We start from the raw sequence: 5,999 nt of genomic DNA, 5'->3' as shown, positions 1-5,999 counted from the left end.
GATCTGAGTTCAATCCCCAGGACCTGCATAAAGATGGAGGAAGAGCTGCCCTCACACCTCCATGTTCGTGGCGGTGGTGCACACCTGTTACCTTAATAACAGTGGATAAAATGTATTAAAATGAAAAGATTGGTTGTTTGGCACCTGAAAATAGTTCTGTATTGCTTGGGGCTTTTGACTTGATTTTTCATAAATATCTTCTTCAGAAGTTCTGGATATATCCAGGACAAAAAAAAAAAAAAAAAAAGAGAGAGAAGAAAAGGAAAGAAAATGGAATTCATGCAGCCGCCCATGGTCCTGAGTTATACAGAGTCAGTAAATCAGGCTATGGTTCATTCTTCATCCAATTGTCCAAAAGAGTTTGTTTGAAGATTTGAGCACACAACACCAACTGCAGATGCCACTCCCTGTCACCTAAGTGTCCCGTTGTCACACAGCTAAAGGATGCTAGAAAATTTAGAGTTAATGTGTTTAATTTATTTTTTTTTTAAAGAATTATCTTTTCCATTTCTAACGTCTGGAAACCAATTCCCAAATTCTCAAGGCCAGTCTTCAGGAAATGACTTAGCTCCACAGGAGAATATGACTGTTCCTTTCCAATGCTTCAGGGCAATGCTGGGAGAGGGTAGCTGTCAGACCATGTGGGCAAGATGTTTCTAAATGGCATTCCAACATCCAAGGTAGCTTACTGTGTGGCAAATGGAACCATGCTAGACAGAAGAACTGGTAAGGTTGAAGCAGTTTCAAAAACCCTGGTAAATCTCATAATTGAGAACGTTAGGTGTTAGAATCAGCTTTCAGCCAGACTACCTGTCCTGGAACACGTGACCATGACACCCCACTAAGAGGACCACGACTATCAAAACCTAGGGTTCTCCATGATAATGAGGTATCTGGATAGGCCCCAAGTGTTTAGCCAATGAGCTTCCCTTCCTGGGCATCCCTTCCTGCAAAAGGTATTTAATTCCTGGTTCACCCTGAGTAAGACACATGCATTTTCATCTGCCATGAATAAAACAGTTTGGACAACAAGGACTGCCCTACACACACACACACACACACACACACACACACACACACACACGAATGCGCCCATGCCTATCGATAGATTCCCCACCACATGGGTGCTTGGATACAGAGAGAGCCGCACTATGCCACAGTTCTGGACAGCCACCTCCTGATGATGTCTTGCTCTATGCATGGAAAGATGGAAAGTACAGATGTGAGCTGGTCATTATGCACTCTGCCACAGATGGGCAATGTGTTCTCAGTTTACACAATTCCTCTCTCATTTCTTTTCCTGTGTTGTCCCTGGAGGCATGCATTTGTGGCTCTAAGCCTCTGCCCTAAGGGTGGTGGGTAGATCTTACAGAAGCATAGAAGGTGGCAGATTTTATTTCCAACAAAAAGGATTCCTATTGTACAGGAAAATGTTTAAATTTTAAGACATGTACGTGTTGAGTGACTAAATGAGATTTTCCTGGGCTAGAAGGAAGGCACACACCTCACTGTGGTGTGATCATATTCCATAAAATATGTTACTAGAAACTGCTCGCCTGCTGGGCAGTGGTGGTGCACACCTTTAATCCCAGTACTTGGGAGGCAGTGGCAGGCGGATTTCTGAGTTCAAGGCCAGCCTGGTCTACAGAGTGAGTTCCAGGACAGCCAGAACTACACAGAAAAACCCTGTCTGGAAAAACCAAAACCAAAACCAAAACAAAACAAACAAACAAACAAACAAAAAACTGCACGCCCCCAGGGAGGAATGGCTATATATTAGCATATAGAATGTTAACTATCTGTGTCCCTTGTGGAAACTGTATTAGTCAGGGTTTTCTAGAGTTACAGAACTTATGGAATATCTCTATATATTAAGGGAATATATTGTAATGACTTACACTCTGTGGTCAAACTAACCCAATGGGCAGCTGTGGATGGGAAGTCCAAGAATCTAGTAGTCGCTCAGTCCCACAGCTGTTTCAGCTGGTCTTCTGTAGAGGGAGGTTCCAACAAATGTGCTGGCAAGTAAGTGCAAGCAGTCAAAGGCAGTCAAAGACAAGAGTGAGTCTTCCCTCTTCCAATGTCCTTATATAGGCTTCCAGCAGAAGGAGTGGCCTGGATTAAAGTGTACACTTACCATGCCTGATCCTGGGACTTGCTTTGTCCCAGGCTGACCTTGAATTTAGAGATCTCCTTGCCTCAGTCTCCTGGGATTAAAGGTGTGTGCTACTTTACCTGGGCCTAAGCTTTTTTTTTGTTTGTTTGTTTGTTTTTGTTTTTTGAGACAGCGTTTCTCTGTGTAGTCCTGACTGTCCTAGAACTCACTCTGTAGACCAGGCTGGCCTCGAACTCAGAAATCCGCCTGCCTCTGCCTCCCAAGTGCTGGGATTAAAGGCTTGTGCCACCACTGCCCTGTGGGCCTAAGCTTTTCATGGCCACTATACCTTAAGATTTCCATGCCAAGATCCAGTTCAGAAACTTGTGTCTTCCAGTCTCAAGATCTGGATCACAGTTGTGCCCTCCATTTCTGGATCATTCCAGATATAGTCAAGTTGACAAGCAGGGATAGATAGCCACCTCAGGACCCAAAACTAGTAGGAAACTGAGAATAGGCATATAAAGCTGGACAGTGGAGATAACAGTCAGATTTCCTGGTACAGAGGGCAAAATGAATGTGTAGTCATTCTCTCCTGTCAGTGGATAGGGAGAAGAACCCAGCACTGTGCCACAGCCTGAAGAATCTCTTCTCCCTTAGTGACCTCTGCTCAGATAAAGTTGGGTCATTGACTGTGCAGCAGAAAACAATTCTAGGAAGTCAGAGTGAAGCAGTTGGTGAGTTTATTACATATCCAAACAGAGAGACATTTGAGAAGGATTACACCCACTGAAGACAGGGGTGTGGGCTTCCAAATAGTCACACAGCTGCCTTTGCAACACCTGAATATAGGATTCTGTGGCTTTAAATTTCATTGTTCACAGGCTGTAACTTCCAATAGTTTAATGGTCCAGCAAAGCTTAGAACTTTTAGTAAAAATTAAATAAATGTACAGGCTAGTTTAGTTACTTCTTTTAAAGAACTTCTTTTGATAATGAAACTGAAGGTGGTTTTTATGAGGTGCATTGTTGAGATTTGGGGATGAGAACTCACAGGCATGCTGTTCTTACACATTTATTTACTTGTTTTGCAGGGAGGTGCCTATGAGCCACGGACCAGGTCATCAGGCTTGGTGGCAAGCACCTTTACGCACTGAGCCATCTTGCTGGCCCTGCTGATGATCGAGCTGCCTCTAAGCAAGCTGGCGCTGAGAACCGGACCCAGGGCTTCACACACACTAAGCAAGAGCTTTATCACAGCTATGTTTTTAACCCTAGTTGGTTGTTTTTAATATCTTTATTTGTGAAGTCTTTTACTTTATACATATGGGTGTTTTGTTTGCCTTGAGGTCAGAGGTGGGTGCCATGTCTCCTGGGACTGGAGTTAGAGATGTTTCTGAGCTACCATGTAGTGGGTCTTTTATGTCTTTTGGAAGAGCAGCCAGTTCTCTGGTTCTCTTAACTACTGACTCAGCTCTCCAGGTCTATATTGAGTTTCTTGATCCTCATTCAGCAAACCACAGTGTGGGAAACTTGATTTTTTTTCCTGTCCTTCTATCTTGCCTCATCCCCATTCACTCTCTGGGACTGAGCTCGTGTTTAAAGCTCAAAGAAGACCAAAAGCAAACATTGTTCTAGTAGATTAACTCTCTCTCTCTCTCTCTCTCTCTCTCTCTCTCTCTCTCTCTCTCTCACTGTGTGTGTGTGTGTGTGTGAATTGTTTAAAACTACTATATTACACAAACAGTGGGTATTGTTGCATCTTATTTGTCTGGTTTAAGGGCTGGGAATCAAACTGTTCATTTATGCAATTTTCTTTTCTTTTTTAAAAAAAATCTTTTCTTTATTTTTAAAGACCAAGTTTTTGCAGGATATTTGATCACACTGTGAACCCCTGAGTTTGTTATTTACTGAAATAACTCGTTTCCAGTGTGGCATGGCTCATCCCTTAGCATACACTTTTAATCCTAAACAAGGAAGATAGTAAGTTAAAACTAAAAGTTAGTAAACCTAAAAGTAAAATAAAATAAAAACTAAAAGCTAATTTGTAGAAAGAAGCAGCCCTGTTTGAAAGTGCTATCTAACTGAGTGGCAGACAAAGTGATGAATCAGAGAAAGATTTGACAGAGGAGAGAGTATGTTCAACTATCACAAGGAAAAGGGAGCTACTAAAGAGAGAGGAGCAGAGGGAGGAAGAGAGGAAGGGAGGGAAAGAGAGAAGAGAGAAAGGGAGAGAGGAGGCAGTTTTATTGGGACAGTTGTTGTACAGAGACAGGTTGAAGAAAGAACAAGCTAGACACAGGTAAAGACAGAACAAGCCAGAGAATGAGGAACCAGCAGATTAGACTAGATTGCCAAATTAGTATGAGGCCAAGCAGAGAAATTCAGGAGAGGTTGAGAGAGAGAAGCCAGATAGAGAAGTCAGCTTGGAGAGGAGTTTTGAGCCAGCCAAGTTGAACCAGTCAACAAGCATACGGAAAGAGCTGATAAGGGCAAGCTTATTGAGCAGTAAGTCTCAGAGGCTGAAAATATTATAGGTCTATCTTAGATTATATTGAGGCCAGAAGCTTCCAGGACCTCGTCCTGTTAGTTAGCAGACTGAGGCAGTTAGGCTCCAGACAACAATGAAATCGGTGAATACAAGTTAAATTTTTACCAAGTTTTTCTTTAATAGTCCCCGCTGTCCTGGAACTTGCTTTGTAAACCAGGCTGGCCTTGAACTGGAGATCCGTTTGCCTCTACTTCTACCTCTGAGATTAAAAGTGTGAGACACCACCCCTCTCCAGTTATGCAAGTTTTTAAACTAAGGTGCTGAAGAAGGCTGTGACCTGGCTTTATTCAGCTTTCTCAAACAATTTTGCTCTACTACTCAGACTCAAAGCAGTGTTTCTGTTCTCAGCCACATCCCTTCTATAGGCTATAAAAAACAAACAAGAGCCCAAATTCAGAAAGGCTGGATTGCAAGCCTGTGAAACCAAGGCCACAGATGCTGAGGTCGGCACTAACGCTCAGCAGGCACCGTGCCTATTCCTGCCATCCACTGCACAAAAAGAACTTGGGAAAATGTTTTCGTAGTAAAGGAATCTGGGTTAAACTGCAAAGTAGGGGAAAATGCTTTTAAAATGTTCTGGACTTCAAAAGAATTACCCTAGCATAGAAGGGGTCTTCTTGTTCCAGGATCTCAAGTGAGCCTCCAGCACAGTTCTTTTGAAAAGGGAACTTGTGTGGAAAAGTTTGAACAGATTTGGCCCTGTGCCCAGCTCGGCTCAGGGCCACATTCCTCTGGTCCTGACTACTTTCAGCTTGCTTATTACGCTCCTGTTAATACCGCCTCACAGCTTGAGGGGCTCCCGCAGAAGAGCCAAAATTCAGGTTTCTGCTCCTCAGTTCATGAAAGAGATAACGACAGAACTGAGACTCAGCAACTTGAAAGAGGCTGTCCAGGATGAGGGTGGCTGTAGGGGTGGGGTGGGCCGCCCCAAAGTTCTTAGCCACCTCTGTCCTTTCGTGGTGCAGTGAGTTAGAGCCCAGGTGCAAATACAAAAGCTTCTTATGTTATTTTTTGAGACAGGGTCCCTCTGTGTGGCCCTTGGCTGGCCTCCAAGTAGCTATCCTCCTGTCTCATCCTCCTGAGTGCTTTATCAGGTGCACCGGGTCACAATCCTATGACCTCACTCTTCAGCCCTTTTTTCACCCTGCACATCCATCTTTGGGTGTCCTGTCTCTATATCGGAGTGTCTGTAAGGGTCTTAGGAAAGTCTGGTGAACTAATGGGGGACTGGTTCTGGAACAAATGCAGCAGAGCCCAGCCCAGCTGGGGGCGGGCCAGGAGCAACGGGTTTGGGCGCCACCTAGAAGTTGTTTAGAGGCCAGGGCAGGGGATTCTGCGCCCAAACGTGTGCGAA

Source organism: Arvicanthis niloticus, chromosome 1 (assembly GCF_011762505.2).
Source record: "Arvicanthis niloticus isolate mArvNil1 chromosome 1, mArvNil1.pat.X, whole genome shotgun sequence".
NCBI lineage: Eukaryota > Metazoa > Chordata > Mammalia > Rodentia > Muridae > Arvicanthis > Arvicanthis niloticus.
The sequence above is the reverse complement of the archived record's forward strand: the minus strand, read 5'-3'. Positions refer to the sequence as shown.